The 27,848-nt window shown below is 34.5% G+C and overlaps 1 protein-coding gene across 1 annotated transcript in view; it reads right to left on the minus strand.

Moving 5' to 3' along the window:
* Positions 1 to 27,848, minus strand: part of LOC147077451 (uncharacterized) — a 460,029-nt gene that overhangs the window by 210,366 nt on the left and 221,815 nt on the right. The gene's annotated exons all lie outside the window — the stretch shown is intronic.

The raw sequence follows: 27,848 nt of genomic DNA on the forward strand, positions 1-27,848 counted from the left end.
GCTATGGATCATTTCTAGTCACAATAAAATTACTTATTCTTTGCTGAGGTAGGTAATAAATAATAATAATATATAGGTACGAGGGAATGCTTTAAAGCAATTTATTATACACGTGCAGACTATGACATTGTCGTAGCTCTGAAAGTGACATCGCATTAGATTAGCTACTATTAAGCAATTAAAACATACAGCTATGAATCATTTCTAGTCACAATAAAATTACTTATTCTTTGCTAAGGTAGGTAAGAAATAATAATATATAGGTACGATCATGGAGGTGGAAGCGCGGCTTAAGCGTTGGCTTATTGAGTCGTGGTCGGGTCCCAGGTTCAAATCCTGGGTCTGACAAGTACACATTGAATTTCAATTTGTGTATGAGTCAGAGTATGGACCTAATACCTATGTTGAGCAAGTGGCTGACATACATTTCTCGTAAAAACAAAATCTGTCAATAGAAACCTCCACTCCGTGGAGGTCCATATTATGATCGGACATGGTCGAAAGAAGAAGAAAAGAAATGATCATGAAATCAAAAATCGCTCGAGTTAGGTTCCTTCAGAGACAATCAATAAATCGTCAATCATCAATCAAAATTAATGGTACAGTTTGGTTATGAGGAATACAGCGGAAAACACATTTTGAAAATACCCGATATACTGGATTACACCAATTATACCAATATAAATAATCATATCAATATTAACCGTATGAAGGAATGGGTACTTAGGGGAGAGATAATAAAAAACAAGTTTGAGTATTATATTGTTGTATTTTAACAATTTACATTTTGTTTTACAGAATCGAGCTCAATATCCAGCATGGCGGACGATTTGGAAAACATGTCTCCTGATGAGAGTTACTCCAACTCGTTAAACAACGAAGATTTTATTGAGGTAAAACAATTTAACTAAATTGTTACATTGGTTTAATTTATCTATTGCTTATCATACTTTCTTGCCATGTGACAGCTCCGGTAGTATTAAAATATTTTTCGAAATCTCCTCGCGCTTTCTGAGCATTGGCAGTCGAGTTCCGATTAGTCGTTGCTTCCAAAGGCGCTAAGGTGTCCTGTGACCTCAGTCCAAGCTCTATTAAACCTGTCTCAGGATTTTCCCTATCAAGGTCATGAGAAGGAGTATAAGTATGTGTTGATTTGCGACGAAGAAAGTTGTTCAGCACAACTGTATTGATATTTTCAATTTTCATGTTTATTGGAGCTTGAAAAATGCGGAATCTAGCAGCTAAAATGCCAAAAACATTTTCTATAATTCGCCTGGCTCTGCATGTCTGATAATTATATATTCTTTTACTGTGATTTAATTGGCTTTGTGAAAACGGCTTTAAGAAATCGTTACGTAATGCAAAGGCTTCATCGCCAATATAAACAAATGGCAGTGCATCAGAATTAGCAGTAGGTTTTTTTGGTGCAGGTATTTTTAATTTTCCTTCGTCTAAACGTTTGAAAAAATCAGATTTTCTCAGTACGCCTCCATCAGAAATACGTCCATTTGTTCCAACATCAACATAAATAAATTCATAATTAGCATTTGCAATCGCCATCAAAACAATGCTGTGGAAATGTTTGTAATTATAAAAGTGGGAGCCGGCGCCTGCAGGTGGCACGATTGCAATGTGTTTCCCATCAACTGCGCCCAGGCAATTTGGAAATTGCCATTTACTATTAAATTCTTCTGCAATCGTCTCCATTTCTTCGTGCGTATCAGGGAACTGCAACAAAAAATAATCAATATTTTATTTACAGATAGAATATTCGCCTTCAACATCAACGTTGTCGACTACTCCAAGGTCGAATCTCAATAGAACACCAGACCCCCCATCGTTCAACCGAAAAAAATCGAATGATAGCGCCAACAAAGTGTTAGAATTAATCACCGACAAACTAAGCAAGACTGAAGATGAATTTGATGTTTTTGACAAAATGATGGCCATGAAACTACGAACGATGTCACAGGGACAAAGATTGCTGGCCGAGAAGCTGATGCATGAAGTTGCCTTTATGGGACAAAGTGACAAAATAATGCCAGCAACTACTGTTCATACCAACTAGTTTATCGTATATTAAGCAAAAATGTACAAAAGCCGGTATAATAAATTAATGTTTTTTGTGTGAATAAATATCTTGTAAAATATTTGTTTTTTTGTTAGTTTTTTATGCCTATAAACCTTAAGGCTTAAGCGATACAACAAATCGAAGTTTTAGTGTCAAACAACACTATCTACAAAAGTGCAACTTTACAAGAGAGCCAAAAATCGTTATTTTAGATTCTTGTAACTCAACAAGAGAAATGTTTATTTAAAACCTAATGTTAATATTTTATAATTTATTGTGTATTGTACATTTATCTTGCTTATGATGATGTTAAAATTTATAGGGATAGTTTTAAAAAAATAAGAAAACAAGGGTAACTTATGTTGTTAGCGTTAAACTTTACTGACGATTTGATAATAAATTAGAAAAGATTGACATAACGTTGTTTGACTATCATGTAGCCGTAAATGTGAAATAACGTTATCTCAAAAAAAAAAAAAACACTTTTTTGTAGATAACGTTGTCTGACTTTAAGCACTCGAAATAATGGTAAGTATTTGAGTTATGTTAGCATACCTATATTATTATGTGGCCTCATTTAGAAATCAAATTCCATGCTTGCTTTTCGAAGAATATGACTAGTATTACAATACATTCAACAGGAATAATTAAGTAGCTTGCTTACAGCCTATATGGAGAGTCCTAGCTAGGTACAGAATTCTGATGGTCTATTGAATATTTAGCATGTCAACGATGGCCTTATTTGTGACTATATATATACCTATCTCAAATGCATCTTGTCTGTCATTCTTATGCTGTTGCCGTCTATGAGTTATATAGGTAAAACAATCCACTAAACGTTCACTTTATAAGACCAACCGATGTCTACTTGTTTATTATATATTTGTAAATTTGCCCAACTTTATTAGATGACGTATAATATAATACACACCTTGAAATATTCTCCTTTCAAAACGTCAATGATGACTTGGCAAGTTTCGGGAATTATCTTGCCCAGAGTTTGTCTTCCAATCGCAGTTCTATAATGCAAGTCAGTGAACTTTCCGCCGGCAGCCAAAAATCGCAGGGTTGCACATAATCTATCATGAGGAGAAATAGCTTCCCTCATAATAGTATTTTTTTTTAATAAATGGGTTGACCAAATTATACAGTTCTGTGTATACATCCTCCGACATTCGCAAATAATTGCGGAAATCGCTCGGTTGCAAACGCAATTCTCGTAGGTATTAAATTTGTGTGGGATAATGTCGTTCGTTTCCTTATCCAATGTTTCACCCAGTATTTGTGTACCCTTTGCTTCGTTATTAGATTATCTGCCACCCAATAACCCAAAAAACACAAAACGTCGGTTTCATTTAACGCCATCACGATTTAAATGTCAAATTTACGTAGGTACCTATATTATCTATGCTGTCAAAGTCGACGGTTTTACTCGTCAAATTAATAATATACCTCGTTTCGTTGAACGTCTGTTAGCCAGTAGCAGAACGTAGAAAAATCTGAAGACTTATTGTCCTCGGACTTTTGGCTCGCCAATGGAGCGCTGGCATTAGAATAACCCCGATGATCAACGAAAAGAAAAAGAAATAAATTAGTAAAATAACACCTCACGCGAAGAAAGAGAAAACCCGATCTCAAGCACTTCAAAGTAAAGATGAATAACAAGAATTTTATTGGTATATAAAACTCCTTTCTTTAGTTTATATGGCCTAGTTTTTTTTTTAATAATAACCATACCCTTGCTTTTTCGTACAAGGTGGTTGGGTGGGTTAGTTGCATTGATGTGGGGCTAATTAGGTGCCTCCATTTATATCTTTAATTTTCTTTATGGCCAGGATTAAATATTTTGTGTAGTGTTCTTGTGTTGTTCTATTGCTTAGTGCTTCGTGAGGCTTTTGGAGGTCAATTTCGTGATTATGTTGTCTACATCGAGTCCTGAGAGTCCATCGCTCCCTTTCTAGTATAGGGCAGTCGTTGATGACATGCCACACAGTTTGAGATGTGTTGCCGTCACATGGACAACAGTCGTCATCCCTCAATTTAAATCTTTTTAGATAAGCTCGCACCGATCCGTGGCCTGTTAGTATCTGTGTGAGTTCGTGTGATATTTTTAAGTTCCTGGCAAGAGTGATGGCACAGTTTATGTTTGGAATAAATTTCTGCGTTATTGATCCTGTGGCGGATGTTGTGTATCTGTGGTTCCATAGCTCTATGGTATCTTCGTTTAGTTTTTGTTTTGCGTAACTCAGAGGGAAGTGTGTATAGGTTAAAGGTCTTTTGTCTGTTGTGGCTTGTTTAGCGTATTTATCAGCTTCCTCGTTTTCGGCTATCCCTGTGTGACTTCTTATCCAGAAGAATCTGGGGTTTGTTCCTATCATTCGAAGCTGTGTTGACAGTGTTAAAATGTCTCTTACAAGTGGGTGTGTCGATGATGGGTTTTGGAGAGCTACCAAACTGGATTGGCTATCTGAGAATATGTTTACATAGTCGTGTCTGTGTAACTTTAATCTTTTGAGTGTCCACTCGAGAGATTCTCTGATAGCAAATATTTCTGCTTGGAAAACAGTGCAGTAGCTTTCGAGCTTAAATTTTCGGGGTGTTATTAATGTTCCATTTTCGTAGGCTACAAAAGCTGCCCCTACTTTGTTATCGATTAGACTGCCATCTGTGTAGATCTCCAATCCTGTGATGTGGTATTTTGTTTTAGTGTCTTCGTCAACTGTTCCTATGTATTCTATATTTTCTAGATGTCTGTTGCCAGGATGTGGAAGTTGTGTGTAGTGTATTTTGTTTTCGTATGTTCTGTCTGTAGGTAAGTGTCGGGGAAGTATGTGGCTTGTTTTAACTTGGTATATTCCTGTAAGTTCTTGTATTTTTATATCTATTGGCGCTATTCCTGCCAGGGCTTGTGCTGACGTTAGCGATATTGTGCGATATCCCTTGCAAATTGATATTGCGAAAGGTCTTTGCGCGGAATTCAGTCTTTTTTGGATCGACTTTCTGTGAGTTGCTTTATTCCAGACCGATGCCGCGTAAGTTAAGGTTGGCTCCACAGGCCTAGTTGAATAATAATTCATTGTATTGTTTTTATAATTACTGGCAATACAATTCAATTTTTACATGAGACTAACGTCAATTGTCACGGCGGCCATTAATTTACATTGTCCATTTGTTTTAATCACGTAGCAATGGATGTAAAACGCGAAGCAGGTGAAACTGAATCTTATTCAGAAGGGCAGCAATGGTGTGACGTGCCAATACTACGTCCAAACAGCTCGGATGATGGCGTTTATAATATAAAACAAGAGAATGTCGACAGTGACATGTGCTCATTTGAGGTTAGTTTTTTAAATGTAATTTTCTGATAGTTTGAGATTTGTTTTCCGATTCAGACGACTTAAGCCGCATTGTCTTATTAAATAGCATCTCCGAAGCATTCGCGTGTGCTGAAAATATAATTAATAATATCTATTGTTACACCCAAGCACTCGGGCTTCTCCCCGTGCAAATAAATAACCGCTTTAATAGACTAAAACATAACCCCGATCTCACAAACGAGCGCTTTGGCAAAACACGTGCAGCCTGAGATATCTCTGCGAAAATTAATCTTCGCAAAATGGATGTAAAACGTGAACTAGGTGGTTTTGAATCTGACACAGAAGTCCAGCAATGGTTTGATGTGCCAATAATCCATCCTAACAATCCGCTTACAACGATTTGTATTAAGCAAGAGAATGCTTATGATGCCAAATGCACCATTGAGGTTAAGTTTTACAAACGTATTAATAATAATTGTAATATTGTGTTTATTCTTCATTGAAGTGGTTTCTTACTGATGCATGATACATTGTACTTTACTAACTGAAACATGACGTAATAAATTATACATCGTTGTATTGACACTTCACAATGATTATTTGACTAGGCACCTACCTACCTATAGGTTCTGCGTCTCTGTGGCTGCAGGTTTACTACTTTTATTATTTTGAAGACAACTTTACTATTGAACATTTATTAATAATAGTACACAGTATTGAATCGTGATAATAGGTCACTTACAGAAACGTCCGTGTGTCACATACGAAAATAATAATATAAGTGTAAACACGTATTATAAAATACCTTCTGTCTTGTTTTTTAGAGCCCTGTAACCAGCCTTGCTGGTATTAAAACTGAGATTGATTCCCTCCAAGTTGATTTCAAAGAAGAATTTTCCGACGACAGTGATCCGCAATCTATTTGCTCATATTCAAAATGCGAGCCAATAAATCAGGTACCTACTTACCTATTTAAACAATATTTCATTATTATTATTTTAAATAGGTACATATTGTGTAAGTCACATCGTGCTTGTTTGCGATCATTTATATTAGTCTCCGTTATTATTATATCATTGGATACAAATTGTATTTTATAAGAATATGTTTTATTTAAATTTAACGTAACGATCAAATGTTTGGACTGTACACTCCTTCGTTGCCTTGTTTTAGGATACTAGATTTGTGAAAAAGACTGCCTGTTATTTGTATTAGTATATTGGTATTTTACTATTGACATTCAATAATCTGTCTTATTAAGTGGGTCGAATAAATTTGTTGCATAATCAATCCCGGTGCTGTGAGTATCTACAGCAGTGTTTGCCAAACGTTTTTACTTCACGGCACACTCGTGAATGGGATTTCTTCCGCAGCACACAAAATGCGTTAAAAAGATAAAATGTTCCTTATTAATATGAATAAAGGAAATCATAGTGTGCGTAGATCCATTTTTTTATTATTATTTTATGAACAAATATGTACACAGGTGGTATAACTTTATTAGTGAGAAGGATGCAATTGATTTTTAGAAAGAATTCTGTAAAATGCGGCTCTAAATTAGATAAACAAACACGTAACTCCACATCTACCATTTGTAACTGCTCTCATTTAACGATTTCATTTCCACGAGTGCTGAAAAACCAAATTCGTAAAGATACCACGATCCAAACGGCAACAGAGATTTAATTGCTGCTGTATCCAATTGAGGATATTGACGCCAAAACGATATCCAAAATGCTGACAACTCGAGCTTAGAAAATGAGGCTTTGTGCTCAGGATCGTTATTTAGATCCTTTCAAATGTCCTCCTCTGTTAATGTCAGATATGTACCGTCGAATCTTGAGAATGGATTGATCACCCACTGGTACATTTGATAATCATCATCATCCACTGCAGAATAAAGGCCCCGCCAATCTTTCTCCAACTCTCTCGGTCCTGTGTCATTCACTGCCACGTATTTTCGCCGAACTTTACCAGTTCGTCATTCCAGCGGCTTTTAGGGCGACCCTGTGGCCGTTTCGTGCACCTTGGGTACCACTGGATGACGGCATTTGTCCAGCGGCCGTCCTTTCGGCGAGACATGTGCCCCGCTCATCTCCATTTCAGCTGTTTGGCAACGTCTATTACACCGCGTACTCCTGTCTGCTTCCTAACTCATTCGTTTCTCTTACGGTCTTTTCGCGTTATGCCTAGCATACACTTCTCCATGCCTCGCTGTTCCAATTACTCAAGATCATGTGATTTGCAGTTGCAACCCTATAGATCTCAATGTGATATATGTTATTAAAAAGGCAGATTAAAGTACGCAATGTACTGCAGTTAGCTGGAATGTCTTTTGGTGAGTATATATTCACTTGCCAAATGCAGTCGTAGGTAGATTGGTCGTCACCGAAAGCAGAGGATACAGCTGTGGCAGGTCTTATCCAGAAATGGATTGACTCTGGCTGATCATAATGGTGATACTGTTATATAATATAATTAATCATGTTGTTATTTTCAGGAGTGTGAAGACAGCCTGATCAATATAAAGTCAGAGAATGATAATGAGGGTGTCATCATCAAACAAGAATTTGGTGACGATGCAATTCGCCAAATCAATAATGAGAATCCTCAACCCGGCTCCTCCGATCGACAATACAGCCCAGTAGACCAGGTACGTTCATTTACAGGTTCACTAATAACACAACTTTTAAACATTTTTTTAATATTCGAAACATCGATATCTACTTTGCATTAAAATTTATATGGTCACCACAGTTGTTTTCAACAAAGAAAATTCTGGTCACCCAATTTGGATGTCACTTATTCGAGCACTGCTGGTCGTATATCGCGAACAATATTGGCTTCCATCGGGTTTATCAGCATAAACCAGTGACTCCACGAAGTTTTACAGGAAATAGTCCAGATATATCAAATTGCACTACCTTGGAGGACGCCGATAATTTTATTGTCAGGTCCATTTTTCGAAATCAACTAAAGCAATCGTTTATAATCTGTTCACGAAAGAAAATAAACGACAATCGTGTCGTACTCACTTCATCAGGCGGCGGAGGACGCCGCTGCGCGAACTTCTGATTTTGATCGATTTACAATGCTTAAGACTACTTTAGCGAAAGAATGCCTCATCTGAGTACTACAGTAACAAACCATTTAATTGGCACCAACAAAAATGCCTGTACGAAATAAAAAACAAAAACTTGGTGGAGCTAGTAGTAGTAATTCTGACTGACACTGGAAATGAAAAACCGTTAAGTTATGGGGAATATATAAAAGAAGCGTGGTTAAATTGCTCCTACGAGATTTTTGAAAAAATTTAAAACAAGCAAAAATAATATATTCAAAGAATAAAATACATGCACTCGTCTAGAAACACGGTGAAAGATAGAATCTCAAGAACTCATTGCAAAAATTAAAACCTTTTTAATAAAATTCGTAAAAACTACTTTTTCATTTTTTCATTTACTATAAAAAAACTGCTCGGCACGTCAGACAGTCGAAAGATTATATTTAGAAAATTTTGGCACGCGTGCCACCGTAAAAAGGTTTGCTAACACCGTGTCTAGGTATAATATTTCTACCTAGATCTTTTACTTATAATAAACTGTTATTTAAAAATCTTATAATTTAAATTTATTAATACTTTTAAATGTCTTTTTTAGATTATCGCTAGAAGCACTGTATCGGCCAATGTTGCGAGTTTCATATCGTCCAGGGACGTGACTGAAGAACGAGCGTCTAGTGAAGACATACACATTGAGGAACAAAACATTAAGAAAGAACTAGGGGAATATATTGAAAGGTACAAAGATGTCGCCTGTTGCAATAGTAAAGGTGATATTTGTCAATCGAATATGGTAACCACAGATTTATTAGTGGCTGTTATACAACTGGAAAAAAAATCATTTCATAAAGAAAATTTTGTGTGCAGTATCTGTTTTGATTTTTTTTCATCGTTCGACCTAATGTTGCTTCACAAAGCGATACATAAAACCACAATTGCAAAAACGACCGATTCCGTTGCAAGTGTGATAAATGCAAACTGTGATAAATGCAATTACTCATGCAGACATCTTGGTAGCCTGAAAATACCTTAAATGACTCATTCTGGTGAAAAGCCATTTAACTGTGATACATGCAAATACTTATGCAAAAAGTTTGATAGCCTGAAAATACATAAAATGACTCATTCTGGTGAAAAGCCATTTATATGTGACACATTCAATTATTCATGCACACGATCAGATGTCGTGAAAACACACAAAAGGACATATTCTGGTGAAATGCCATTTAAATGTGATATGTGCAATTACTCATGTAAACAATCAAGTAACATGAAAACACACAAAATGACTCATTCTGTTTCCAAGCCATTTCAATGTGATAAGTGTACCTACGCTTCCACAACGTTTGGTAGCATGAAATTGCATAAACGGACCCATTCAAGTGAAAAGCCATTTAAATGTGATATATGCAATTAATCATGCAAACAATCAGGTTACATGAAAACACACAAAATGACCCATTTTAGTGAAAAGCCATTTAACTGTGATAAATGCAATTACTCATGCAGACAGTTTGGTAGCCTGAAAATACATAAAATGACTCATTCTGGTGAAAAGCCATTTAACTGTGATACATGCAAATACTCATGCAAAAAGTTTGATAGCCTGAAAATACATAAAATGACTCATTCTGGTGAAAAGCCATTTATATGTGACACATGCAATTATTCAGGCACACGATCAGATGTCATGAAAAAACACAAAATGACTCATTCTGGTGAAAAGCCATTTAAATGTGATATATGCAATTACTCATGCATACAATCAAATGACATGAAATTACACAAAATGACTCATTCTGGCGAAAAACCATTTCAATGTGATAAGTGTACTTACGCATCCACAACGTTTGGTAGCTTGAAATTGCATAAACGGACCAATTCCAATGAAAAACCATTTAAATGTGATATATGCAATTACTCATGCAAACAATCAGGTTACATGAAAAAACACAAAATGACTCATTCTGGTGAAAAGCCATTTAAATGTGATATATGCAATTACTCATGCAAACAATCGAGTAACTTGAAAACACACAAAAAGACTCATTCTGGTGAAAAGCCATTTAATTGAGATATATGCAATTACTCATGCAATCGATCAAGTAGATTGATAAAACACAAAATTACTCATTCAGGTGAAAAGCCATTTATATGTGACACATGCAATTATTCAGGCACACGATCAGATGTCATGAAAAAACACAAAATGACTCATTCTGGTGAAAAGCCATTTAAATGTGATATATGCAATTACTTATGCATACAATCAAATGACATGAAATTACACAAAATGACTCATTCTGGCGAAAAACCATTTCAATGTGATAAGTGTACTTACGCATCCACAACGTTTGGTAGCTTGAAATTGCATAAACGGACCCATTCCAATGAAAAACCATTTAAATGTGATATATGCAATTACTCATGCAAACAATCAGGTTACATGAAAAAACACAAAATGACTCATTCTGGTGAAAAGCCATTTAAATGTGATATATGCAATTACTCATGCAAACAATCGAGTAACTTGAAAACACACAAAAAGACTCATTCTGGTGAAAAGCCATTTAATTGAGATATATGCAATTACTCATGCAATCGATCAAGTAGATTGATAAAACACAAAATTACTCATTCAGGTGAAAAGCCATTTATATGTGACACATGCAATTATTCAGGCACACGATCAGATGTCATGAAAAAACACAAAATGACTCATTCTGGTGAAAAGCCATTTAAATGTGATATATGCAATTACTTATGCATACAATCAAATGACATGAAATTACACAAAATGACTCATTCTGGCGAAAAACCATTTCAATGTGATAAGTGTACTTACGCATCCACAACGTTTGGTAGCTTGAAATTGCATAAACGGACCCATTCCAATGAAAAACCATTTAAATGTGATATATGCAATTACTCATGCAAACAATCAGGTTACATGAAAAAACACAAAATGACTCATTCTGGTGAAAAGCCATTTAAATGTGATATATGCAATTACTCATGCAAACAATCGAGTAACTTGAAAACACACAAAAAGACTCATTCTGGTGAAAAGCCATTTAATTGAGATATATGCAATTACTCATGCAATCGATCAAGTAGATTGATAAAACACAAAATTACTCATTCAGGTGAAAAACCATTGAAATATGATATATGCAATTACTCATGCGAACAACCAGGTAACATGAAAACACACAAAATGGCTGATTCTGGTGAAAATCCATTTAAATAAGATATATACAATTACTCATGTATCTATCAAGTAGCTTGACAATACACAAAATGACTCATTCTAGTGAAAAGTCATTTACATAATTATTATGTAAATTTTAATAAGATGAAATTACATGAAAGGACCCATGCCAGTGAAAAGCCATTTCGTGTAAATTCTTATACGCATGCAAATTGTCTGTAAAAGATACTGGCTGTGCTTTTCAGTGAATTGTAAACTGTGAAGGAATAATTCGGATGCTGCGAGGAGAGGGTATGTCTAGGATGCCAGGCCCTGACCTTTTATGCTATTGAGGCTAAATCCATGGTCTGGTTGTCAATCCTGGCCGTCTTATCAAATCTCGTTCGGTATTGTTCATTGGGTCATCCGGTGCGTGGCACCTGACGGTTTAGCTTATGTATGTGTTTATATGTGCACGGTTGATGAATGACTGGCCGATATTTGTCGCGCCAGACAGGGGTAAAATTGTCAAGTGAGTATGAATTTATCTGTTGTATTAGGGCCACCCTAATTGGCGTACTCAGACAAAGCCATTTGAATATGATAATCAATCAGGCATAACTTCTGGTAGCTTATTTCACGACTTATTAATTTTTAAAAATTCTCGCATTTTTGTGACATAATTTCAATATAATATATTATACCAATAAAGGCTTTGGCCACCCGTTCATTTATTAACTAAGATAAAGTATCTGTTAATTAGACTTTGAAATAATGGTCAGTCGAGAAGGGACCGAACGTGCGTACGTCATTTTTATCATCAACCGATAACGTAAACAAACCCCATTCTATATCGACATAATATTATATAACCGTATGTAATATTATTTCAAACCATACAATAATACTTATTGTCTCTGTGCTAATTATAATTTTTAATACTTCAAACTGAATCTCGTTTGTTGTTTGGATTATTTTGGATTTGTGTAAGTGGACGTTAGGTCTTAGTGACATAAATTGAAGTGTATCGAACTCCACTACCGTTAGCTAGTTTTTATTATCCGAACCATATCCGAACCTAATAGGAACACATGGGCCTCCAACAGATTTTGTTTTACGATAAAAGGATGTCAGCCACTTGCTCAACCTATTAAGTCCATACTCTGACCCTACACAAATTGAAAAACAATATGTGTACATTCCAGACCCAGGATTTGAACCTGGACCCATGACGCTATAAGCCTACCCTTAAGCAGCGCGGCCATCGTGGGACTGTTAGCTAGTTCATAGCTTTGTTTAGTGATCCGACAATATGGTGCACACTTTTTCATTCAGACTTATTTGTTTTCGTTGAATTAGAAATACATATCATACATGGTGTTTGTTAATTTTTTTAAATTTTAATGCCCTGCCCAAACCAAGCTATAATCGATAAAGATATTCTATCTATAAAATAACTTATTTTATGTATGATTAAATGGCATATTTTAAGTATTTTATAGATAGATGAGTATTTTTGGGCAAAGTATATTCTGTTATGGTTTGGTTTCGACGGGGTTTAAGGCGATAGACTTTTTTTTTGATAATTCACAATTTCATCTATAATAAATAATAAATATGTAAGTACCTACCTATCTGAAAGCATTATAAAAATATATTTTTTATTTCAAGTCAAAAATAAACTTACAATTTAAAAAAAAATTTATAACATGTGAATTTGTCAAAGGACTCCATCTTATTATTTCTTAGGTACATATTTTTTATGGTCATACTATTTAGGTATTATTAAAATATAGTTTATTAAGTTTTCTATAATATACTTAGATTTTTACTAGTTCATAGTTTTAATATTTTTTATATTTATTTTGAAAAACATCGATTTTTAATAAAATATAAATGTGTGCAAGCTTCGTATTTTTGCGCTAGGTGCCTTTTCACCTCTATTCTCTACACAAGATTGCTATCGAGGGTAGTTTTTTTTACATTTTTTACAATTTTGTACAATTATAACCGACTTCTTGTAATTGTTACAATAAGTGCTAATACTTCGATATAAAAAAATGAAAAACTACCCTCGATGGTTGCCGATAGCGGTCGATATCAGTGTTGTGTATAGAATAAATGCGCTGGTAGGTAAAGACAACACCTTAATATAAAAAAAAAATGTAAAACTGTCATCGTATTTTCGTTTATGCCTGTAAATTATTGGTATTATTTAATGTTCTGTGCATGCTCCTCTTAATCGATAATTATTAAACGTTTGCCTTGTTATACAGTAGTAATATTGGACTTGGTTCTGTCTAAATAACATGTCAGCCGACAGAAGCTTTGTTTTGGATGAATGAACCCAACATTTTAGCCGTTTGACTAGTGGAAGGTACCTGCTGAGTATGACGATAGCTTGGTTAAAAACTGTATTTATTGACAATATGTATTTTTATTTATATATAAATAAAGAAAATCGGAAACTTATTTGGTTTAAATCGTTTTTATTCACACTATCACATTCAGTAAAAGTAGCACCTGTCTCACAAGGAAACTAGGTAAGTACATTAATATGAGATTCATCATTGTAACCCATATAGTTAATGCCATCTCCCGTCAGAATGCTATGCTGGTTGCTGGTCATCGTCTGTTATTTGGACATGGGAGTGAACAAATTAATACCTCGGAATGGTCTAAAACGGCAATTTTTACTTTACTTTTACTATTTATTACATTTTTATCAATTTTTCGGAACGCGAATTGTTTAATATGTTACCAAGTTTATTGCATTCTCATTCGCTTTAACAATGCAAGCGACCTCCCATTATTACATTGTAATATAGACAAAAAATTTTCTTTCAAAATGACGAGGCAAATTTCGGGTACCCGCGGTGACAAAGGAACAGAACTACCTGCCGGTGAAGCTGTCGCTTCCGAAACCGAAATCGCTCGGCAGAGATGACAAAAAAATCACCGTTGTGTTTTCGAAACTTGTGCGGATAGCTATCTCACCCCGCACCCCTCTGATACCGCGCCTTCCGAGCGGAAACGAACCCCAAGTATTAGATTTTTGTTTAGATAATTATTGACCAGTCTGAAATTCACCCTGGAGGGAGACGGTTGAAAATAAACCCTCACAATGTAACTACCGTGTCACATCGTAGATAGCGGGCGTCGGCCTTTAAACAAAAAATATAACTGCCCGTTCGATAAATTAAGTGCCTTACCGTGTGACGCCAATACGCGTAAATAAATAACAAGTACCCGCGAAACTTAATAAAAAATGTATAAATGCGGCCTACAAAGTGAAGTGCAATCAATTGAACGTTACGTGCCATTAAATAATCAACCTCTGCTGCCCACGCCAACGTGAATGCTTTCTAGCACCAGGCATGCGTTCTATAACTTTATTTTTATCTCAGTCATGCTGAATCTATGTAAACCAAGCCTGTATAATTTAGTGTAATTAAATATTCTCCGCGCGGAGGCTTTGAATCGAATTTATCTGTTATAAATGCCCCATGATGTCACACATCTTCCCAACCTGAAGTAATGCCGATGAAGGGTTCTACCAGCTTCCATGTGAGTCCTTCTTCACGGTATTTTGAACTACTTTGCTTCTTTATGGCCTTTCGGCCGACTTTATTTCTCCTTCATCTATAACTCACTCTGAGAAGATGTTTAGGCTTGTCAGTGAGAACTATGGGACTCATGTACATTTTATTTCAGCTTTGTCATGAGGTTGTCGTACTATTATTTAGTAGCAGAATTGACTATTAGACTAGATTAGTATAATAATATCGGCAAACTGTACTCTTTTTGAACACCAACTAAAGGTCGGCGTTTTGGTTTGTGTCACTAGGTATATATGTATCTAATAGGCATAAGGCATGTAGTCACTATCATTTTACAATTTATTATTTCCTTAGCTCATCACAATTCACAAGTAACCACAATACTTGAATACGTGTATTAATTAAGGCGCTAAGTACCAAAAAGTAGTTTTGCTTGTGGCTACAAAATACTGATTTGTCAAATAAAATTGTATGAAGCAGACATTTTGAAAAATGTAGTTTCACAGTATGAAGCAATCTCGGCAGCTTCTATAATTTTAAAACTTAAATTTATTTTCAATTTCCACAGTACATTGCTTTGAAATTGACATTTCCGGTCACGGTGTAAGTACCACGCAAAGAATCTTATTTTAGGGTCTAAGTACCAGCTCAGGGACGCTAGTGGGATCTAAGTACACACTGATGACATTTTCAATAGAGATGGGTACAATATTATAAATTAAAAAAATAAGGTTTTTCGATACTTTTGTTTTATCAATTCAATTATGTATTTACCTAGTCCTAACACAATCATTCTGCTTTTTATTTCAGCGATGTGCATATGACCCTAGAGACTATAGATCAGTGGTTTCCACGTTTCCGCGATGAATGTGCTTGTTTAGTGGTCAATCCAAATTTATCATGTTCATTGACAAATGGATTCTATCATAGGCCCCACATCCTGAAGCGGGCCCCGAGATCAAGATTTTTCAACCACAATTTTTACAATTAGTAGAATAATGTTAAAAGTGGATTATCAAACTATTCTAGAGTAGATTTTTGTTTGTTTCAATATATATATCTGGCATAGAAATAATTTAAATGTGGATACATGGCGAACTTTTTTTTTTGTAATTTTGATTTCCAAAGCTCCAAATTTTTATGAATGCCTTCACTTTGTCTTTTAAAATCAGTGAATGCATTTGTAGTCCTTGCATTGATTTATTCACCTGCTTATTTTAATTTCAACCAAATACAACAAAATCGTATTTATCGTAATCGTATTATCGTTCCTAAACAAACTTGCGTCAAATTTCAACATTATGATTTGATCTTTTATTCAGACTTCATTTTTTCACGAGATAGCCAGCGCGCTACACAATAGTGTAGAAGTGACGTATTATAAAGTTTGTCAATCAGGTTTGCAAACAACCTTTTATAGGACTGTTTTTTTTTGTATGGTTTATAACTAGCGACCGTTTTATAAACTATGCATTTGCAAACTTCATACTTGTGGCTACATTATTTTTTTCTTAAATTTTAAATAAATTCAACATCTACATATTCAAATAAATATTTGTTACGTCACTTTCACTGTATGACAATATGGATTCTGGTTTTAAGTGAATTGTGTTAAACTTTTCGTGCCTCCCTTAGCAACACCCCGCGCCTCCCAGTTTGGAAATCGCTGCTATAGAGTATCATAAATCAAGTACGTACAACTTTACTCAAATGTCCGCCTTTCTCCTTATGTGGTATAAGGCATAAAGCCCACCAAAAAAGCGTTCGGTGCGCTCACTACTGAGTAGGCCCCCTCCCACCCGCGCATTACCCTTCACCAATGTTATAAGGGGCTCAAGGAGCACAAAATAATTATTATTATCAGCGTCTCTCATAACAAAGCAATAAAAATATTATTAAAATTCTCGGGGCATGCAATTAATATCGGACACGCAATAACTAAACAAAGAGTTCATTGTTATTAAATAATGGCTTCTCGCCCGTCTTATCGACGACGCTCGAGGGGCGTGATTTTGCTGGCTGTGTTCAATGAATGGACTACGTTGTATTTTCGTTAAATCGTATCGCTGAGAAGCAAAAAAACGATGACTCATGGGGCAGGCGGGCACAAGGCGTCGTCAAATCCAGTGTGCGCTGGCCTATTTTATTACGTTGTATTTTCGATGATTTACACGCCACTTGTGAAATTTTGCGCGAGAGCCCCACTCGCTCCGTTAAGTGGGTTTTACGCCTAAGAGATAACATTATTATTATTATAATATAGTGCAGGATCCCATAGACTTTTCGTAAACATAAAATGCGGAAAGCATTCTGACAATTATTGGGATAGGGTTACAAAGAAATATAATGTCATGTTATTCACGTACAACCTTCATGTGCAACCTACACTGTTTCTGGATTGACCATTATACCTACTAAAACTAATGCCATATGCATATGGTAAAGAAACCAATCTGGGTGATTCTATACAAAAATATTACTAAATAAAATAGTTTAAGCCAAGGAGGATCCTAAGAATCGATGATTTTGAACACATTGCACTACCCGCTATTTTTATTTTTTCAAATGGGACGAACCGTTCTACCACCATGCCGATGGCATGGTACAATTATTGCATTTGCAATCAATCTCTGATTCGGTCTTGGTTTTATTGAAGAATTCAGAACAATTTTTGGTGGGTTATAAGAAAAAAAATTAAAACCACAATAAAAAAAAATTTACTTGTAATATCGCCTGGCAACATCGATATTATATATCTTTGTGACCCCGAGAACCTATCCCAATTGTCAGAACGCGTTCCGCATATTATGTATACGAAACGTCTATGGAATCCTGGACTAATAGTAAAAATAAGACAAACACGGCTTTGTCTAAGTCTGCATTAAATAGGCGGCCATAATAAAATACTTGTTATGTTATGTCGTTATGTATGCAGTGATTCCCATTATCCTTTACCTGTAAACAATACCCAGCCTGTGTCCATATTGTAAACATCTACTGGTGATAAAACTGATAAATTATCAATAATTATTTTGAACTTTGTTTTGTATTAAGTAGGTACATATGTGAGTCAGTCAATATCATACTTTGAAATGTTTTAATTTAAATAGTAGTACACATTTTTTTATTTGATACCATACAACTTAGCAATCATGAAATAATTAATATAAAATATGTTCTTAATTAATTATAGGATGTGTATTTCCCATTTAATTCAATAAGGCATTATTAATTATTATTATTATATTCTATAAATTATTGAAGAAGTAGGTACAATGTGTTTTATATATATATAACTAGCTGAAGTAGCCGGCTTCGCACAGGGTCGCTTCGTGGTTCTAGTTATCTTAGATATTTAAAAAATAATAATAGGTAAATTTTTTTTTATATTAAAATATCTGTCTAATACAATATGGCAATATGAAAATAATTCTAATATGAGTAAAGGTCAAACAAAAGAACACTAAATTAAAATCAAATCCAAAATATGAAAACGTTATTAATGTTAATAATATGTAGTAAAAAAAATCAAAATTGGATGGAACAAACAAACAACAAACTTTGTATTTTATGTAATACTAATTTAGAAACCTTCGCAGGTGTGCCCACAGCAACTGACAAAAGTTTCATTGCAATCGGGTGAATGGTATAGGAACACATACGAATAGAAGAAGATGATGATTTTCTAATTCAGAAACCTTTGCGGGCGTGAGAACAACACTTGATCGAAATTTCATTGCAATAGATGAATGGTATAGGAACGCATATGAATAGAAGAAGAAGAAGATGGTTGTACTAATTCAGAAACCTTCGCGGGCGTCCGCACAACAACTGGTCAAAAATTCATCGCAATCGGATGAATGCTATAAGAACGCATACGAATAGAAGAAGAAGATGGTTATACTAATTCAGAAACCTTCGCGGGCGTGCGCTAAGCAACTGGTCATAATTTCATTGCAATCGGATGAATGGTATAGGAACGCATACGAATAAAAGAAGATACGTAAACACGTATTATCGTGCAGGATGCAAGATTGCATGCATGTATCATAAGATTTCAGAAGGTTCTGAATTTTCAAGCAAAAATCGGAGGTACTTGCATAGGTGTGCGCATGTGAACTGGAACGATAGTGGTGAATCTGCCGAAAGAAATACGAACTACACCGCATATAATATTTTTACGACGACCCATTATCTACAAACTTGTCTGAACCTGTCTGAATCTGTCAAAGATCACCAAAATATTGATTTCATCGCGTCTCGCATACGATTAAAGAATGATATTAGTGAGACAGTCAGCTCTTTTACGTGTATATAATTATTATCGCGACAGTTTAAAATATATACTATTGCTGCAAGCAAATCCATGCAAGTGTAGTTTAGGGAATTCTATCAATCTACACAATATCATCAACACATGAATAACTTATTAGTGTTTTTCATTGACGAATAAATTTATCGGAATAGTTCATTTCACCAAAACGAAAAGGATTTATTATTGATTTATTTTAAAAATCGACTTGCTGTTTCCAGAAAAAAAAAATATTTATGATATAACATTTTATATGTGTAAATTGTATTAACCGATTCATTCCTTCTCGAGAGTGTCGCTCTTTGGATAAATGCCGCCCCTATACAACGCTCAGTATGCTTGCCGATTAAGATCGTTCTTGTAAATATTAAAACATTGTTTATACTTTTGAACGTGGTCGCTTGATGAAATTTGAATATAAATTCTATCAACTGAATATGTCTTGTGACATTGGTTTCGCCTTTTGCCATTTTCCAACACTATGCACACTCTTCAATGACACACTGACACAGAAATTAATAGTTATTACACGTAACTTACAATGTTTTTATCGAACAGGGTGCAAAACTGCCTCATAGTATGTACGTTATTCTGGTACCTATCTTAAATTATTTTATCAAGAAATATTAGAAATAAACACACTTGAGTGAAACTACCTATCTTATTCACATCATTCTAAAAATTTGCATTCGGAACTATAATAGATTTATACATATTTCCAAGAGTTGTACCACAATTGTGTCATTGTCTGTTTTGTGCATTTTCTTTTGATGTTACATGTAGGTGCATTTTTTCAAAACTGTTTATGGATCATTCCATAACATTGTTTGTATTTAATATCTATGACGGCACTTCTACCATTTATTAATGTCATTTTCATTTTCACTACACTAATAAATGTCTGAAGACGCTTAAAGGCAATAGCTTCGAAAAAAATAACTCAAATGAAACAGTTTAAAATCTAATTTACTAAATATTAATAACTTCGATTATTTTTGTTTTTCTAGGTTTCTACTAAAAGCTTTTTCACAAGGCATCGCGATATATACAGTCGTCAACAATCCTCGCCTGATGGAATCCAAGATAGAATGTTACAGTATTCAGAAGTGACGATAGATGAACAAAACATTAAAGGAGAAATCTCAGAACGAGAGACTCCGAAGGAACTTCGACTAATTCTGAGAAGAGTAGTACATTTTTCACGTAATTTGATTTGCAGCTTTTGTAACGCAGTTTTTGGATGCGGAAGTGCTCTAAAAAGTCACAAAATGGTTCACACGGGCGTTATTGGTAGTCGAAGTTAAGAAAATATATTCTCGCAACATCATCTCAAAACACGTAAAATGACACACACATGTAAAAAACCACATAAATGCAAGATATGCCCATATAGATGCTCGCAACTTAGTCATCTTAAAAACCATGAAATGAAGCACACAGGTGAAAAACCTCATAAATGCAAAGTATGCCTATATAGATGCTCGCAACTTCCTAATCTTAAAAACCACGAAATGACACACACAGGTGAAAAACATCATAAATGCAAGGTGTGCCCATATAGATGCTCGCGACTTGGTAATTTTAAAATCCATGAAATGGCACACACAGGTAAAAAACCTCATAAATGCAAGGTATGCCCATATAGTTGCTCGCAACTTCGTAATCTTAAAAACCATGAAATGACACACAGGTGAAAAACTTCATAAATGCATGTTATGCCCATATAGAGTCTCTTGACCTAGTGGTCTTAAAAAACATGAATTGACACACACAGGTGAAAAACCTCATAAATGCAAGGTATGCCCATTTAGATGCTCGCAACTTAGTTATCTTAAATACCATAAAATGGCGCACACAGGTGAAAAACCTCACAAATGCAAGGTATGCCCATATAGATTCTCTCGACTTAGTGGTCTTGAAAAACGTGAAATGACACACACAGGTGAAATACCTCATGAATGCAATCTAGGTTTGCCAATATAGACAATAAAAGACATGGAGTGGCACACACAGGTGAAAAACCTCATAAATGCAATGTATGCTCATATAGATGTTCACAACTGACTTACCTCAAAATCCATGAAATGACACACACAGGTGATAAACCTCATAAATGCAAAGTATGCTCATAAATGTTCACAACTGAGTTATCTTAAAATCCATGAAATGACACACACAGGTGAATTACTTCATAAATGCAATGTATCGTCGCCTAAATGCGCGGAACTTGTAACTCCACTTTTGGCCAAAAATGAGTTAAGTATGCAGTGTTATAGTAAATTTAATTCTCCGTCGACCTGTTTTTATATTGTAACTCCAAAAAAATTTTTACAGCAGCAAAATCACAATTATCATTTCTTGTATCTCTGACGCTGTAGTTTATCAGTTTTCATACCTTGCAACTCCAGTAAAGTCATACAAAAAAGACCACGCGTGTTGTCTGGTGTCAAGCTGAACCATTATTTCTACTTTACATGAAATTTAATTAACCATGCCCCAAGAAAATGGAAAGCAGTAAGTTTGGTTGTATATTTAATTATGCCAATGTATAATTTCGACCAGTGTTTCTCAACCAGTGGTCCTCAGAAAGTTTCTGGTGGTCCGCAAATTTTTGGCGTCCAAATGCCTATGCTAAAAATTTCAATAAAATCCTTCAAAACCTGTGCACCTGCAAGTGTTTGAGCATTGTGTTTTTGTTCTTAAAATACGAGGGTGGGTCAATAAGACCTTAGAAAAGCCGACAGGTGGTGCGACTAGTACTGTAAGCGGTTTGTTTTCATGCAGCGGCACTACCGATTCAGTATGCTGCGAAGTTTCAATCAGATTGGTCGGGTTGTTGTGTGTTTCTCGTACATTTAAAAAAAAATTTGCTTGTGGAAAATGGAAAAATGGAAAATGGAGAAAATTGAGTTTAGAGCTGTTATTAAACATTTTAATATAAAAGGGTTAACAGCAAAAGAAATGAAAGATGAGTTGGATTTAGTTCACGGCATATCTGCTCCTTCACTTGCAACTATTTATAACTGGTTAAATGAATTTAAACGTGGTCGTACATCAACAAAGGATGAACCACGCTCAGGACGTCCTGTAGAGGTGACTACACCAGAAATGATCAATAAAATCCACGATATGGTGTTAAATGACCGAAGATTAAAGTTGAGTGAGATAATTGAGGTTACAGGGATCTCAAAAGGTAGCGTCATTTCTATTTTACATGACAAATTGGGCATGAAAAATATTTCTGCAAGATGGGTGCCGCGTTTGCTCACAGTCGACAATAAACGCAATAGGGTGGTGGCCTCTAAAGCCCTGTTGTCGCTCATGCAACGCAATCCGGATGAATTTTTTCGTCGCTTTGTGACTGTAGATGAAACATGGAAACATCACTATACTCCCGAGACGAAAGAACAGTCAAAGCAGTGGATTGCGAAGGCAAACCATGTCCAAAGAAGGCGAAAACCGTAAAAGCAGCTGGTAAGGTTATGGCTACTGTATTTTGGGATGCACGTGAAATTATTTTCGTTGACTATTTGGAAAAAGGAAAAACAATAACAGGGGATTATTATGCATCTTTATTGGACCAGCTAAAAAACAAAATTGAAGAAAAACGGCCTCATTTAAACAGGAAAAAATCCTCTTTCATCAGGACAATGCCCGTGTTCATACATGTTTACGATCAATGGCTAAAATTGAAGAATTGAAGTTCGAATTGGTCGACCACCCACCGTATTCGCCAGATTTAGCCCCCAGTGACTTTTTCCTTTTCCCAAACTTACAAAAATGGCTAAGTGGACAACGTTTTTTTTCAAATGAAGAAGTCATCGATCGGACAAATGCTTATTTTGAGGACCTTCCGAAAACTTATTTTTCTGACGGTTCAAAAAAAATTGAGAAACGTCTTACCAAGTGTATTGAGCTCCAAGAAGATTATGTTGAGAAATAAAAAAAAAATACAAAAATAAAAACTGTTTTAATGCTTTTTTCTAAGGAATTATTGACCCACCCTCGTATATTAATGGTTTACGTGACAAAATCAACTGTAATCGTACGCTATTATATTATAAATAATGTTTTCTTTATGAGTTAGCGGTGCATAAAACGTCTCTGATATTTTCAGTAGTCCGCAAGTGTAAAAAAGTTTAGAAACACTGATTTTGACCTTAGGGACAATAAACATTTTAAACATAGTAGGTATGGGAGTTTGAGTCAGAAATTGAATACCTGAATTGAAACTATTTCAGTGTAAGAAATATATAAATGCAACGTATGCACGGCATACAAAACAAATAATTTAGATTGACTTGTACACCTTGTTCAGCAAGAAAAGAGAAAATACGGCAGAAGTGAAAAGGAATCTGACAAAATTACTGAAAAATATGTGTTTACAATGGACACAATGTGTTTTGTTATATCCAAAATCTAATGTTTCCAGCGCATATTTTAAAACAAAACTTGGCATTCATAATTTTACCCTCTACAACCAAAAACAATTGGTGGTCATTGCTGTGTTTGGATTGAAGTCGAATGTGGGCTTACTACAAATTAGCTTTCTAGTGTAATAAGTCAATTTATTCTTCCTTTTCTACCTCTTTCTGACGACTATAAAACCATTATTCTGTATAGTGATGGAGCTACAAACCAGAAAAATATGCAGTACTCGCTAATGCTTTATTAAATATTGCAATGTCACGTAATATCACCACTGTATAATAAAAAATGGAGAAGGACCATACTCAAATTGAGGTTGATCGATGCGCTCAGTAATTGAAGAGGTTGTGAAATCAAAAAAAAATATGTTCATGTTAATTAATATGTAACTGCGTTTGATGAAGCCAGGAAAAAACCTAAGCCATACATGTCACATTTATTTATACGAGTAGCATCATTTTTTCAAAAAAAAATAATGGTAAATTTTAGAAATCCACATGACCAAGAGGAAAACTAGAAGACACAGTCGTAACTAATATTCGAGCACTGCAATATAATGGATGGAATTAATGGAAATATTAATTTCAAACTGCGTTGTAGTGATGAATAAATTAAAGTACCTATTATTATGCAACCGAAATTCTTTGACAACCCTCAACTATATCAAGAAAGCTTAAAGGCTTAAAATAAAATTAAATAAGTACAAATACCTTCAGCCGTTGAAAGCAAGTATGGAGGCCGATTATCACTAATATAATATACTAATCTGCCATTTGAAAGCTAACTTAAATATACTTTAATTATGTAAATCTATTTTCGTTCATTTATGCAATGCTTATTTCCCCTATTTATACAATTTTATTTAGTTTTCCAACATAATGTAAATAAACTTGGTACTGTTTATTTTAATTCAAACATTGTAACTCCCAGCGTGCTTAAACCTTCATATAAAAACGCTTCAAATAGGTAGGTAAGTATGCGAAAATAAGGAAAATTTTTCAAAATAACGTTATAGATAATTTAGCCGTGTTAACTAAACGATATTGTTATTATTTCAGATTATTCCGACTCAAATTTAATCAATAAAATAAGAAATACGAGTGAGATGAAATGAGCCATTGAATGGCATTTATTTACTCTTTGATTAGTGTTGTTTTTATAAGATAATAATATTTATCCATAGTCAGTATTCCGTATTTGTATTCATTTAATTAAATGTATAATAAATAAAACAGGCTCCAGTTTATGAGCCCCAAAAACATTTCGCCTCCACAAACAAATGGCCCGGTCAAATAGCCTCGATAAAACGGCTAGCACTGATTGAAATTAAACGTCACTGGTTTTCATTAAAATGCCACTTTTCCTACTTAAAACTTACCTTTCGGCATAATATACCTATCATAAATATTCATGAAGCGTGTTTTCATATTACATATACCAAACTAACCTCGTAATTTTTTTAAATCTTAATTTTCTCGGTTATGCTTTCAACTTAGGGGTAGACTACAACTTAATATATTATAACTACTATCTTATTACTTGTCTTGAAGGCCGACGAAAAAACTTTGGAATATGTAAATAAGTGTTTTATGAAACGTATCTGCATTGCAACCGCGCTTATCGTCGGCTTTCGTGGACGACATTAATTATTATTGTTTCAAAATTAGCCATTTACAAGGTTGAAAAAGACGTAGCTTTATTTAAAAAGAAATAAAAGCCAAAATATAATCAACGCTCGAAAGAAATAGGAACTTGCATATTTCATTACGCTTCGACATGATAACAAAATATTACTATATATTATTATTGAAACGATCAATCGATAATAATCGGCCGTGGCCGGCGAAGAGTTACATTTTTTATATTATAATATTCTGCCGCTAACTTCACGTCGTGGCGGAGGCCAACCTTAGTCTATGGGCCAACCTATCAATATTGAACAGTATTGCAAGCTGTCAAAAATAGCAACTTATCGACAGAATGATAATAAGTATACAATGCCGGATTATGAGTACCAATTTCATTTCCACTCATCAATCCAACCATCTCCAGAGTGAGAGAGAATTCTCGTGAACGTGATTCAATAAGGTAAGAGAAATAATTTATCTATGATATTGTACGTTTATTGATGGAAGAGAGGAGAAGACAACTAATTTGCGAGCATCTATATGAACATTCATCGCATTTATAAGGTTTTTTTTATCAGTATTGCCATTCCATAATATGTTTTAAGCTTACTAGGTATTTTTAAATTACATATTTGATTATATTGGAAATCACATTCATCACACGCAAATGGGTCTTCTCCTGAATGTGTAAGTTCATATTATGAACTTACACATTAGAACTTTAAGTTCTTTCATTGAATAAGTGTATGTAATTTGATAATGTTTCTGATATTTCTTCGATATACCTTCTGTTGTAAATAATGTAATTACATTATTCTATATACTGTAAACATCTCTACAGTCTTTTGATGTTGGGAAATTGAAAAATCAAGAGTAACGTATTTTTATCAACATAATGAATAGCTAAAAATACAATGTTCTAAAAATCGGATGATCTTGATTTTTTTTTCTAGCAAACGTATATAAGTAAAGACATCTTATCCGTGGTAAGCTCAAAATACCTAAACTATCGACTTACTAACTTTTGGCAGCAATGTATTGAATACGTTGTTTAAGAACTCATAAACTTACACATTCAGTAGAAAAACCAGTTGCGTGTGATGATTGTGATTTGAAATGTAATCAAATATGTCATTTAAAACACCTTGTAGTCTTAAAATACGTTGAATGACAAATAATACTGGTGCACACCCTCACAAATGCGATTTGTGTTCATATAGATGCTCGCGAATTAAATTTTAAAGACACAATGACGCATTCTGAAGAAAATCTAATAAATGCAATGTATGTTCATATAGATTCTCGCGAATAATATGCGTACTTGCTAGACCGAGGATTAGAACCTGAGACCCTCGACGCAATAGGCCAACTCTTAAGCTGCGCCGGCATTTTTGGTGACTGGTGAAAAACCTTATAAATGCAATGTATGCTCATATAGATGCTCGCAACTTAGTCATCTTAAAAACAAACAAATGACCAATTCTGGTAAAAAACCTTTAAAATGCGATGTATATTCATATAAATCCGTGCGACTTAGTTGTCTTAAAACACATGAAATGAATATATACATATATAGAACATACTCGTGAAAAATCTTATAAATGCAATGTATGTTCAATTGGATGCTCGCGACGGAGTAATCGTCAAACACATGTAAAGATACTTAATGGTGAATAACCTTTTAAATAAATTGACTACCTATACGGAGCCTCGGCACAACATTATCTTAAAGTTCATAAAACGAAACATGAGAAAAACCATTTGCGTGTGATCTATTTCATTTTAAATGTAAACAAATATGTCATTTAAAAACTCATAAACGTGATGAATTTAAATATAAATGTAAACAGATATGTATGTCGGTACGTTGTTTAAGAACTCATAAACTCACACATTCAGAAGAAAACCATTTGCGTGAAACAATTGTCGAAGCCGTCAGAGGCAATAACTTACCTACAAAACTTCATTTGATATCGATTCTGAAGAGTATAATATGAAGTTTTTGTCTAACACTTCTCTCCTAACATAAAACCTACCAGAACTACAAGCATACGTTGCACCATCTGGAGAAACAGAGAAAAAGAAAAAAATCATAATACCTATGCAAATATTATTAGGAAGAGTTAAGTGCCTGCAAGGTAACTCCTATATACAAAATAAATATAAATGTCATTCCAATATTATCTTTTGAAGAAAATATCGTTGCATAAAAATATATTGCATTTTTCAAAAATATGCATACCTAATTGTATTCTTATAACTTATTTATTTTTATTGCGGA

This window comes from Rhyacophila brunnea, unplaced genomic scaffold (assembly GCF_057557595.1).
Source record: "Rhyacophila brunnea isolate RB1 unplaced genomic scaffold, BYU_Rbru_1.0 scaffold_13, whole genome shotgun sequence".
NCBI classification, from domain to species: domain Eukaryota; kingdom Metazoa; phylum Arthropoda; class Insecta; order Trichoptera; family Rhyacophilidae; genus Rhyacophila; species Rhyacophila brunnea.